The sequence below is a fragment of the Mytilus galloprovincialis genome, chromosome 9 (genome assembly GCF_965363235.1).
Source record: "Mytilus galloprovincialis chromosome 9, xbMytGall1.hap1.1, whole genome shotgun sequence".
NCBI lineage: Eukaryota > Metazoa > Mollusca > Bivalvia > Mytilida > Mytilidae > Mytilus > Mytilus galloprovincialis.
The window spans coordinates 56,320,386-56,334,943 of record NC_134846.1 but is presented as its reverse complement, the minus strand read 5'-3'; the positions used below and the strand labels follow the sequence as shown (position 1 = coordinate 56,334,943).

Here is a 14,558-nt window from a genome sequence, read left to right as displayed (position 1 = left end):
TTTTCCAGTGTATTATGTTGAGATGTTTTCTGATTCTATATCAGAATAGACATTATATGTGAAGCTGTTATAGTTTATTCGAATTTTGAGTGACCAAATAGTGACTTTTGCAAAGATTTTCGAAAGTGATTTTGAATTGGAGTTCACAACACACAACATGGTTGACCAGGTAACGAAAGACAAATAACAACAACAACAATCAAACTTATACAGTTATTTTAAAAATACACCAAAACATAGTGGTAAAAGGTAACAATCATCCAGTAGTCCCGACAACTTATCTCCATCTATGCAACAAGTTAAAAAGGTAGAAAGAACAGCCAACCTTGATTCATCTCTCAGTGGCTCTATCGTTTCTGAACATGAAAATGCCTGTACCAAGTCAGGAATATGACAGTTTTTATCCATTCGTTTGATGTGTTTGAACTATTGATTTTGCCATTTGATTTGGGACTTTCCTTTTTGAATTTTCCTCGGAGTTCAGTATTTTTGTGTTTTTACTTTTTTCTGAACAGATAATATCATCCATTGAAAATGAAACTGTATTTAAGCTATCTGATGTTGTTTGTGCTACGTCAAAAAGTCAAGAGTTTTTGGACTCCATCATTCCTCTCATCACTGAAAAATTAATAGAACCGGTCAAACCTTGAATTGCACTGATCATTGACGAATGTATTCAGCCTCACTTACTTAACATTAAACACAATAAAGAAGCACTTATTTTGAAAGATATTGAACTTAGATCAAAGCCAGAGTCGAGGAACAGGAACAGTATTCTCGAAGAACCAGTTTACGATTCCATAATGTTCCTGCACCAACTGACGACAAAGGCAATATTATCAAGCTTATAGACACAGATTCCCTTATCCCTGGTATTTGACATAAGCATTTGGAATTCAAGTTAGACACGAGAGATATTGGCAGATCCCATTCCATAGGTGAGCTTAAAGACGGGAAATTTTCCATCATTGTACGGTTCCTGTCGTATCGTCAGAGGCAGTTAGTTTTCATTAATAAACGCAAATTGAAAGGAAACATAAACAAAACTTTCATTGCTGAAAACCTTACACAATACAGATACTATCTTTTGCACAGACAAAACACATTGCGTGAGAAAGGTCAAATCAATTCGTTTTGGACACATGACGGGTCCATATTGATTAAACAATCTGCGAATTCTCGTCCGAAAGTGATAATTTCAAGGCAGGACATATATAGACTTGGTGGTTAAGTCCTTGAAGGTGATGACCAGAAAGAGGATTAGACATTCCGTTTACATCATAGTCTTATGTCTATTGACTTGCATTCGTATAAATAACACAATTCTTAAATTGTTTTATCAATTTAATTATATACACTAGTCTTGTATAGATATACTCACAGGGGTCGAAATTGGCGCTGGTCCTGTGGTCCGAGACCAGTAGAATTTGGGTCGGACCAGAAGACTTTGTCAGATGGTGGTCCGGTTGACCAGTGGAAAATTGTCGATTAAAGTTACTGATTGCACCGGTTTCTCAATCTATATATAAAAAAAAATACCTGCGAAATAAATTACACGGTACTGGGGGTTATTATTTATATATATATATATATATATATCATTTTGTCGAATGACCGTCATTTTTTTTAGGGCCAGTAGATATGGAGCCGGACCAGTAGATTTTTTGTCTACTAGTCCGGCTGGCCAGTACACAATAAAGCTTAAATTCGACCCCTGTATACTCGTTTTCTATGTATTGCTGTACTGAATATTTCTTTTCTCGATACACGTGTTAAGCATCACGTGTCTGTGTTTGTTTATTTATATTTCATTTATTTGCTATTTAAAACATGTGACATGAAATTATAACTCAACTCTTTACACTTGAGTGATTTAAAATCACTTACATTCACGTGAACTTATTTCGTTCCTATAACTTTATCAATGATTGTTCTTCGAACGTTTTTATAGCTTCCCTGTATTGATTAAATGCAAATATAGATTAATCTATTTACCTATTTATATAAACATTTCACAAAAGATTGATTGATTGATTGATTGTCGGTTGCTTTACGCCGCATTAGCACAAAAAGGCTATATCGCGGCGAGAGTAAATTTTTACAATTTAAAGCATATTTTTAAAATAAGACAAAAAGTCCTTTAATATACTAAAATTCCAGACTATAGCAATTTGATTATTTACAAATAAAAATCAACAGTAAGATAACATGATAAAAATTTAAAACGACTTAAATATAATGACATTTTTATATTCTATTATAAATTCCAATTTCTTTTAAAAATGCAACAATATTTGTAAATGGAACATTGTTAAATAAATCATACATATTATTGACATTGAAATGCTTCTTACGAATATCAGCAAAGTCAATAAAATTAATTAAAACATGTTTAATAGTATACTTGTTTGGGAAAATCATTTGTGTTGTTCTCAATGTATGAATTACTTGCCGTTTTATCCACGAATATTTCACGCATATGCTATGCCTTAAAACTATTCCAGATGCACAGATTTGTCTGTAATTTTGAGGTGAAAATACAGCCATTTTAGCCAAAGGGTTCACATGAACTTTAAGTAAAAACTAAATTGATACTTACAATTACGTGTAGATTTATTGCGTTTTACTGTTAATCCGTAACTATAAACAATGACTGTATAATATACATTTAAACAAATTCACACACATGACTTGTCATGTACACTTAGTGACATATTTTATTTTACACAGTTCGGTGTGTTTGTATTTATTTCTTCTGAACATATGCACATTCGATTGGTTATATTAAGCGGTAAATATCCATTAATTCGATTCTTCAAATTTATATGTAATTTATTTTTATACCTTCATGCTAAATATTAATTGGTAAAAGTCAGATTTAGGTAATGTTCATTCATGTGTATATTTATGTATATATTGGAGAAGACGTTATATTCAGTTGAAAAACTTGTGTCTAAGCCATTTGTCTTTTTACGAACAATAACATATGTTTAAACTATTAGCAAGTGAACTGGGGTAATAAGAAAGAGAAAAATATAGCGTAGTAAAGGAATAATTCAGCATTCCTCTTATCCATTGAGGTAGTTTATTAACATGTGTAATAACAGTGTACACAAACTTGTGTATGAAAATTCATTGAACAATAACAATATTCTTTTTCAACAACTGGATGATTCATTCCTTTGTTTGATTGAATAAATACTTCCTGAAGTTTGTTTAAAATTAACTTTGATGTAATGCAGTCAAAAGTGTTGGATTATTTGTGTTACATGTATCTGTATGTCAAATATTGCATTCCCCGTTTGATATTTTATTATATGAAGTTGTAACCTACTTTAAGTACGAACATATTGTGTATGGACCTCAATTGCAAAGACAAAGTTTATTTAAGACAGTTTTTATAGCAGAATTGCTAAAATGAACGGCTATTGTGGATGTGCGCCTGGACTAAAATGCAAATGGATTCCAGATCCAACCTTATCTATCTTACTGCAACCTGTAATTCCTGCAAGAAGTATGTAAATTGGTGGACATTCAGAGTGTCAACCTTAAAATGATTAAACATAATAGTATGCATTAAAAATTTCATTTTATTTTGTTTTATACATCTCTCAGTTTAAATTTAGGAAAATTTAATGTCTAATGACTGATATATATGTTGCATATGACATCGTGTGTTGCCTGAATAAAATTAATTGTTTATAGTTGTTTATATCATATATATATCCGTAAGATTTGCGTGACATCGGAAAATAGAGAAATAAAACTGTAATACATGTAGTATCATGAATTTTGAAAGTATCTGTAATTTAGAAATATTGGATTTACACCAATTAACTGATTTTGTTGACTTAAATTGAGACCATCAACTTTAAAGAAAAGATTTATTAACATGAAATATATATAAAAAAACTGACGAGTTTAGAAATTTCGAAAATGTAAAGTTTGAATAACAGTTTCATTATTTGTTTATCTTTTGACGACCTTTTTCAAGCCACCTAAATTGTACCCGACACCCCTGGTGAAATACACCTTAGACAAAATTTGTGTTTCCACAATGCTATATTTGACATTTCAGCTGAAATAGTACACATTATTGTTTAGGGGTTCGCTGTGTTGAAGACCCTCTGTTATCCTTGGACTGCTTTTAGCTCTTTATTCTTTCGTTCATATTCGTACATGTTTATGTCTGTTGCTATGCTCTTGAAGCCCACGAAAGAAAAAAGCGTAAAATGCCTAAAACATATAGTAAAAAATATGATAAAAATGGCTATTTTATATTCAAATGTTTGGCCCTTTTTTGTTTCCGTAAGATATAAGTGTCAATATGGTTTCGTGATATTAAACACGCTTGCTTGTCAAAGATTACCTTTGACATCGAGTCATTTCTAGACATTTTCTACCAGAGTATAAATAGGTTGGATTTGTTTTGTAATGTTCAGAACGTGGTGCAATCTGCAGTCAAGAAACATCGGATTTAACGCCTTTATTTCGACCATACAGCTCCAAAAGAATACACCCCTTCAGCAAGGGTCCAATTAATATATTGCAATGTCGATACATCTAAGATACAGTTAACCTTTGATAACTAACTAACCCGTTCGCGTCTTCCTGGTTTTAATTCATCGTGAAAAAATCCACAGGCGACTGGATTCGACCTATTTTTTTTTACACTTTTGTTCAAGTTATCACGTATTATATATTAAATTTGTTAGTTAAGCCTCGGTCACACCTTACCGGATAGTTCGAACTGACGACTAACGGATAACTTTTTTTCAATCCTTTCATGTCCGTTAGACGTCCGTTCTTATCCGCTAGACGTCCGTCCATTTCCGTTGCATGTCCGTTAAGCGTACGTTTTATCCGTCGACGTCCGTTTTGTCCGGTGGAAAATTTTGAGCATGTTCAAAACTTTGAACGGACGTCCAACGGATAAAATGTCCGTTAAACGTCCGTTAGGCGTCCGTTTTGTACGGTACTCGGTACTCGTCCGTTTCGTTTCCGTTTTGTATCCGTTACGTGTCCGTTATATATCCGTTGTAGGTCTGGAAGATAAATTCACTAACGGACTTCTACCGGACGTTTAACGGATAAAACGGATGTTAAACGGATGAGAAACGAACTTCTACCGGACGTATAACGAATAAAACGGATGGTGAAGGGATCTGAAATGGATAAATGCCAATTGAAAATTTCGCGTCAGAAATGCCAATTATTGGTATGTCAGATTTCTTAAGGTTCATGGATTCTTATTATTCATAATCGATCTTAGAGTATAGGCAGGTCTTCACAATCAAACAGTTCTTATTCAGGCCAGACACTGCCCTTTGGCGGAATTTTGTAGAACAAACCAAAACCAGTTACACAGAAACATTTTGAATATTTATGCGATTAACATGTATTATTATTGTCGCCTTTGATTTTTCCGTATATCTTGTTCATCCGTTTTATCCGGTACGCTTCCGTTAGGTGTCCGTTTTATGCGGTACTCGTCCGTTGGATGTACGTTCGACATCCGTTCTGTCCGGTACGTGTCCGTTTCTCGTACGTTGCATATCCGGTGTGTGTACGTTATGCATACGTTACACGTCCGTTTTATTCGGTCAGTACAGCAACGGACTCCCAACGGATAACAATTTTGTCAACGGACAACTTTTATTTTCATCCGTTAGGCGTTCGTTCGTGCTATCCGGTAAGGTGTGACCGAGGCTTTAAAAACAAAGTTATATCATGCATGATCAGAACTTATGTCTAGATTCCACAAAAGGGGTAGCGAAAAATTCATTTAGATTTTATATCTGCTTTATATTCTACAGATGTTATACCTGAGACGCATATTATTTTTAAATATGGTATATTGATTATCAATGAAAGTATGAAGGACATAAATTTTGAACTTTTTATATACACAAGATTTGCGTAATATCTCTATCTAATTCTTTACATATTGTACGCCATTAAATAAATACCTTTTTAATACAAAAAAATTAGGTTATAATTTTTGTAAAATCCATTTCAAAAGGTACAAAGTTTCCTTTGAGCTTCAGCTTCCAAATTTGATTGATGTGCTTCATCAACGGAATCTGCCGGACATTATATGTAGGGTGATGATTCAAGTATCTGAACGAATGCGATTTCCAATATTTTGCAGATTAATCGTCGCCCATTGTTTTATAAATCTTGGCTAGTATTGCATATGCAGTAGCCCTCCCCTTCCAATCTCCAAGTAAACAATTATTGCGGCAGGTTTTAATTATATCGTCTATTTCTCTGTCCCTTAAAGAGATGTTGCCATTGGCATTATAACACACAAAACGTAGAACATGTGCATATATAACTGGCGGAATAGTGTTAACTTTAACATTTAAATCGGGCGATAATTCTTCAAGCTTTAGAATAGACCATGGTATATTATAAAGCATATCGACACAATAACTTTTCGTGCAGTTCAGGAATGACAGGTTATGGTTCCATTTGGTGGCAGCTACTTCTTCTAAATATTGCACCATAACGTCTTCGTAATAACCATCAGCAATTAACATTTTATCTACTCTCGTTTTTGCAAGAATTATCTCAGTAATCTTGAGGGTGTATAAAGGCTTTCCAATTTTATAAAAATATGAAGCTAGTAATAACCAACCGGTGATGGCGTCGACTTTAGTTCCAATAAGAAAATGAGACATACACTGCCTATAACTCGAGTAAACTCTTTTGTTTTCTTTATGAAATGCCATATGTTGATTTTGTGGAAAAACTTGATTCGCATAGCAAAACAATAGCATATACACCCCTTTAGTATAATAAGTAAGTTTATTATTTAAAAGTCTGAATAAAGATTTGTGCACTATACTTCTACTCTGATCCAAAGTGCACATAGACAAACTTGCTCGGATTACTTTAAGTAATATGAAAATAGATTTACTATTCTCAAGAAACGGAGTGTTAAGTTCTTTTAAATCTTTATAAGCTGTGACGTGTAAATTAAATTTTGTGGAGAAAGCATATTGAAATAACAATTGAAATACATTAATCAATTCAACTTCTATGTATTTTCTTTCTTCAGGAAGCAGTCCCTCGAATAGGTTGTTTGCTGTTATAAAGTAATGAGGACAATATCCGTACCTAAACCAATAAATAAGACGACGCTGTATTTCATGCATGCACTGTACAAAATGTTCTGGTATCCACATATTGTTATCTAACTCTTCACATAACCAAAATATAGCCGTCTTGATAAAGTAAGAGCATAAGCCTGATTCTTTCAGAAGATCGTATTTCAAGTACTTAAACGATGTGTAGCACAACACCTGTGTGCAGTTAAATGAATGAATCAGATCTCTTTCTTGTAATGAGAATGATATTCGCCATTCAAATGAACAGTCTTCACTGGAACCGAATTTGCTGCCAATCGGCACTAGCAAGATTCCATGACTAACAGAATTCAATATAACATCAGTTGGTGGCCACAATGATGATCTATTTCTTATCAACCACGAGTCCGCAACATCTGGCCATAACATAGCCCGGAAGCAAAATAGATGGTCAACCGCATTACTTAAGTCGGAAATACATGGACCATGAATCATACAGTCAGGTTCACGATATCGCGACAGAAAATAATTCTTAAATCTATTGTTTGAAATAAGAGGTCCATAAAACGTATTTTCTCCCCAAGCAGTAAATAGTTCCTTCAAAAATCGGTTTTGCCCAATTTTTAGATGTGTGAAACCGGGATATGAATAACGATTATCAAATAATAGGATGGGTCGGTCTTCCGCAATAACAGAAAAATCATGGTTTATTTGTATTTGCTCCAGAATTGTCATTAAGTCATAATCCCCCCCAGGAACATTTAAACCCTCACCTTTACTACCACTGCTAATATTCGTATACACAGGCGATATTTTAGTAGCATCATCTAAGACTTTATAAACGGTTCTAATAGCTTTTACACGATTCTCCGATGTCAATTCCGTGAGAAGGAATCGAAAGATGTCCAATGAATGGCCATAAAATCGTGTAAGGTCAATAGTCTGTGACTCTACAACATAAAAAAAACTATGTATAAAATATCATAAAAATGCATTTTTCGTGTAAATAGTTTGATAAATGTCCATTGAATTGCACTAGAATTGAGTAATAGCAATACTTTGTGATTCTAAAATTATGAAAATATAAATGTGCAAGTAACAAATCATAGAAAATTATTTTTTAAATCAAAGGCTCTAAAACTATTCTGAAATTTAGAACATTAATAGTAATGTTATATAGTAGAATTTGGTCTAAATATACTATTAAATCATTCTAATTAAAACTTTAATCAGAACAAATAATTTGTTCAATAAGTTTTACTGATTTGATATTTGTACCTTGGATGCCAAGTCGAACCTTTATCAAATTGTGACAAATATCTTGATATTGTTTCGGCAGGTTATTCAGAAATACTTCAAAATAAGGAGTAGAATTTGATTGGGATGTTTCGATCTTTACTTCCCCTAAATAAGTCAGCATTCTAGAATATTCTTTTTCGGTAAACCCGTCTTGATCTACCACATCCTCTGCATTAGAATAAAACATTTTGGTAGACCAGGTGAAAGGTCGATAACAGACATCACTTGCTCCCTTGATGAATTCTTCAAATGACATCTGAAATATATCATGTTTGTACATATTACATAGACTTCAAAATCCTGAATACTTGATAAAACTTAATACTAGTAACCTGTAATAATCAAGCTCACATACTCTAAGCCAAAATATAAGTGAAAAAGCTTTCAGTGACCTGATGGCTTGGTTTGCTCTATTAATGTTTGATGCGTGTCTATTATGGTTTAAGGTACCACAATACAAAAATGTTTTCGCCTCCAATCAGACAACTTAAAACTGATGAAATATCTTTCATCCATCTTTAAATTTCATAAATAAGGTACCAAAAGAAGGGAAAAAAATTAATCTTTCATATGGAAATAGTTTCATAATGATATGATTATTACATAATTGTCATAATTGAATAAATAATGATTTTCCAACTTGTACCCCATTAACTTCAATATACTTCACACATGTGCAATTGGAATACTTCAGGATTAATCTTTTATCATTAATCACAAAGGTTTTTACCAGTTAGAAAGCATTCCATTTCAGCAAATCTAAATATATAAAGCAAATGCACACCCTATGCATCAAAAATCATTTCTGGCGGGAGATGTTATATCATTATATCATTATTATCTTGGCTACATTGTATAACACAATATATTTGATTTTACGCTGGTACATGTTTACACTATGTGCAGTTCGTAGACCAACATTTACTTCAAAATTAAAAAAAAATCAACACAGTTATCAAATAGAAAGACACAAAGACACAAAACATAAGTTTGTTATTATTTAACAATCGTAACTACTCGCTACACAGTACACTAACTTATTGCTACCAGAAAGGCTACTTTTTATCAAAAACACATCGACAAACTGACCTCAAAAGTCATCTCATTATGCGTTTGTGTATATTAAAATGAATTTTATCCAAGGTACAATTGTCTGAGTCCATTGCAACTTTAATTTCTAATTATTTCTAAAATAGTTCGTGTCAGTGTTGAGAAAAGCAGATGATAATCTCAGGGACCAACAGCCCAGCAGCAACTGTATCGACCAAACTTTTAAAGGGGATAAAAAAGAATAGACAATTTAACCAAATGCCCATTACACCTTAGTTTGTATTACTTACTTAATTTATCAGCTGACAGACAGAATATCAGCAAAAATAAAGAAAGTTAACACAGCATACAAAACATCCAGGATCAATAGAGGTTCCAGAGAAAGTGGTAATGCAGGTACAATTATTAAATTTGACATTTATCTTTCACAATTTCAATCTCAAGTCATCATCATGTAAAATAGAATCGATGCACAATAATGAGGTAAATTGAGGTTACTGTGGTTTACCGATGTTCATATCTTTTAAATCAAATACCCAGTCAGGAATATTGAAGTTGTTTTCCATTCTTTCGGTTTGAAAACAAAATACCGAACTTCAAAATGGAAACATCAAATGGCAAAATCGACTGTTCAAAGTTAAAACTTTCAAAATAATTCACAATTTTCCAAGGTACTTTTGGGTAGGACAATTATTTTCGTTTGAGAAAATGTATGTGAGATGTGTGTAGGAAATCGCCCTTTTTTCAAGAGCCGTTATATTATAGTTTTCGATTAATCTCAATTTTATTTCCTTTTTTCTGTATTCTCTGAACATACAATTACTATACAAAATGTGTATTTATTATTTACTATCAACGGCGGTTATATATTATATAGAGATTTTAGTATATGTCTGTTCATAGTATACAAGAAAAAGGAAATAAATTTGAGATAAATCGAAAACTATAATATAACGGCTCTTGAAAAAAGGGTGATTTCCTACACACATTTTACATACATTTTCTCAAGCGATTTATGAATTTCGAACAGCGGTAAACTAATGTTGCCTTTATCTAATAGTTTTAGAATCTTAAATACTAGAAAAACAAACAATTATGTCAACAAAGAAAATCAAATTGGCATAAATGCACTCTTTAGACAAACCACATCAGCGAAAATAAAATGCAATGATACATAACAAATACCATGGAACAATAACGCAAAACAAAGGATCCTGTGAAAGAAGTTTTATTCATTGGGTACCAGTTTTGGTGGTTTTCATGGAATCTGAGTGTCCAACGACAAATAAAACTTTTGTCCAATTCTAAACATGTAAAGATCCCCATGTAGGTTTCACTACATGGATACGGTATCACATGTGAATATGACTAGAGGGTTTATAAATCAAACATACTTAATTGTATTGTGTATTGTGTCGTTTTGTCATATAAGTCAATGCACTATATATACTTAATATACTTTTTGTTAATAAAACTTCAGACCGGTTTTTACCCATTCAATCTTTGATAAAATCTTAAATAAACTGCGGTTAACCTTTAAATTGTAATAAGAAATGAGTTTCGATGAATGAAAGTCAGATTTCCGGTGATGATATGCGATAATGAAGTGACCAATTCTTCATAATTCTTATACGAAAAAAAAAAATTTTTTGCTTTCTTAAAAATAATTCTACAATTCAAATACATTTGTAGAATTTTCTTATATGTAATTGTTTTCATTAAGTGATTTGTTTATTGTCCAATTATCACCTTCAAAGATAGTTATCTGTTAATCATTCGGTCTCGAGTTAACAGGTGTCATAACTTCTGATTACACGTGTGCAACAACTAAATGTTTACTCGCAGTTTCCTTCAATCAATACCATTTTTAAGCATACATGTAGATGAATTAGCTATTTTGAAAAAGCTATTGTTTTGTTAAAAATATTACGAGAACTTTGATAATTAATTGTAGCTATGTCGGTATTTCTTCTTAATCAAACTGTAAACAAATAAATTGTACATAAAGTTGCTTTAAACTAAAATCTTATAAATGATCTAGATGATTAGTTTTCTTTATTTTTACATTTGAAAAGGAAATAAAACTAGAGGCTCTTAAGAGCCTGTGTCGTTCACCTTGGTCTATTTGCATATTCAACAAATTACACAGATGAATTCATGACATAATTGTGTTTTAGTGATTGTGATGTGTTTTTAGTTCTTACTGTACTGAACATTCTTGCTACTTGCAATATTCTCTATCTATAATTAACTTGAGCCTTTTGTTACTGAGGAAAATATTTTGTAAAAAATTACCAAAGTAATGAAAAATTTTAAAAATTGAATATAAAAGGCAAAAACTCCTTAAGGGGTCAACTGACCATTTTGGTCATGTTGACTTATTTATAAATCTTACTTTGCTAAACATTATTGCTGTTTACAGTTTTCTCTATCTATAATAGTATTCAAGATAATAACCCAAAATGGCAAAATTTCTTTAAAAATTACCAATTGGGGGGGGTCAGCAACCCAACATCCAGTTGTCCAATTCATCTGAAAATTACAGGGAAGATAGATCTTGACTTGATCAACAATTAAATTTTCTCACATTTGCCCTAAATGCTTTGGTTTCAGAGTTGTAGGCCAACATCTTTATTTTATCCCTATGTTCTATTTTTAGCCATGGCGGCCATCTTGGTTGGTTGGCTGGGTCACAGCACACATGCGTTAAACTAAATACCCTAATATTGATTTTGGCTAAGTTCGATAAAATATGGCCCCTTAGTTTCAGAGTAGAAGATTTTTGTAGAAGATTACAAAACTTTACGAAAAATTGGTAAAAAATTACTTTATAAAGGGCATTTACTCCTTATGGGGTCAACTGACCATTATGGTCATGTTGACTTATTTATAAATCTTAAATTGGTTTCAGAGTTGTAAGCCAACATCTTCATTTTATCCATATGTTCTATTTTTAGCCATGGCGGCCATCTTGGTTGGTTGGCTGGGTCACCGCACACATCCGTTAAACTATTTACCCTTATAATGATTGTGATTAGTTTGATTAAATTTGGCCAATTAGTTTCAGAGGAGAAGATTTTTGTAGAAGATTACAAAACTTTACGAAAAACTGGTAAGGAATGACTATAAAGGGCAATAACTCTTTATTGGATCAACTGACCATTATGGTCATGCTGACTTGTTTGTAGATCTTACTTTGCTAAACAATATTACTGTTTACAGTTCTCTCTATCTATAATAGTATTCAATATAATAACCCAAAACGCCAAAATTTCTTTAAAATTACCAATTAAGGGGTAGCAACCCAACAAAGGGTTGTCCGATTCATCTGAAAATTGCAGGGCAGATAGATCTTGACTTGATAAACAATTTTAAGTTGTCAAATTTGCTCTAAATGCTTTGGTTCCAGAGTTATATTTTACCCCTATATTCTATTTTTAGCTATGGCGGTCATATTGGTTGGCTGGCCAAGTCAACGGACACATTTTTTTATACTATTTACCTTAATGATGATTGTGGACAAGTTTGGTTAAATTTGCATAAGTAGTTTCAGAGGAAAAGATTTTTGTAAAAGATTACAAACATTTACGAAAATTGTTAAAAATTGACTTTAAAGGGCAATAACTCCTTAAGGACTCAATTGACTATTTTGATCATGGTCAGATTCTGCTCTAAATGCTTTGGTATCAGAGATATAAGCAAAACTCTATATTTTACTCCTATATTCTATTTTTAGCCATGGTGGCAATCTTGATTGGTTGGCCGGGTCACCGGACACATTTTTAAACTAGATATTCCATGATGATTGTGACCAAGTTTGGTTCAATTTGGCCCAGTAGTTTCAGAGGAGAAGATTTTTGTAAAAATTAACAACAACGGACGACGACGACGACGACGGACGTCAGACGCAAGTGATGAGAAAAGCTAAAAGGAGAATTACAACTTTGAATGTGTATGCTCAAACTCCTCAGAAAATGAGGGAAATATATTTAGATTATAAAGTTTACTACCTTGATATTGAATCAATAAACTTTACTGCACCACTATGCTTAGCATGACTAACATTGACACTTTTTTATAATGCGCTCCGTTTGCGTGTAACATCGTAACCGTACTAGCTGTCATTTGTCTCAAATGTTAAGACCTTAGTCGTAGACGAGACAGTTTCGATTAAATAATAAGGTAACAAGAAAAAATAAAAAAAAAAATTAGAATGATATGTTTTGTCCAGCGTCGAGCGATGTCCTATAATTTTCAATAAAAGTTTGAACGTTAATGCTTTCTACTCCTGAAAAATGATGAAAATATATTTAGATTATAAATTGTACTACCTTGATATTGAATCGATTAATTTCACTGCACCACGAGGCTAAGAAAGTCTAAGATTGACACTTTCTTCTAGTTTGCTCCTCTATGTGTTACTTGCCTTTCGTTTACACTTTTTGAGCTTCAAACAATTTCATTATATTTTATATTACACTAGCCGTCTATTATTTCAAGTGGTATATTATCATTTTACAAGTATTTTAGGATGGATCAGACCGTGTATATACCTTATTATGTCATCGATATACTTCACTTGGAGTATTAATATCTTTACGATTTCCTTCCGGAACATTAATTCATTTTATCCACTAAGCAAGCTAAGTGTCTCTTGCAAGCTATAAATATATAATAAATAGTCAACGATCAATCTTACAGGGCGATGGATCATGTAATATGATTTTGTACACTACAAAATATAATATATAACAAGTCAAAAAGGGTACAAAATCACTATTAAATAACTATAAAATGAACAAATATTAGATATTTCGGATAACAGATATCCTTCTTCAATAATAGCACGATGTCAAATGAATCATGTAAATATATTCAAACTGAAAAACTTTTTTCTAAATCTTGAAATTTATACAATTTAAGCGACCACCACAGACGCTGATACAATTTTTAAATTTCCAAACACGGCGCAAAGATTACAAAGATATACCAAATGAAACAAGTTATTTTCGATGTGAACTGGCACAACTCTAAATTTCCAAAGGTTGTGACAGTTTAGATGTTATAACTGCATTGAGGGCAGTCCTCAAACAAAACAATCAAAAATGTCCTAACCGA

The 14,558-nt window shown here is 32.4% G+C and overlaps 1 long non-coding RNA gene across 1 annotated transcript; it reads right to left on the bottom strand.

The window, feature by feature from the left end:
* Positions 1–1,331: 1,331 nt before the first annotated feature.
* LOC143045377 (uncharacterized) lies at positions 1,332–13,971 on the bottom strand. The gene is made up of 3 exons (XR_012968942.1): positions 13,772–13,971; positions 8,370–8,646; positions 1,332–8,041 (listed from the first exon to the last, which is right to left on the bottom strand). It is a non-coding gene; the product is annotated as an uncharacterized LOC143045377 (long non-coding RNA).
* Between the last annotated feature and the right edge of the window lie 587 nt (positions 13,972–14,558).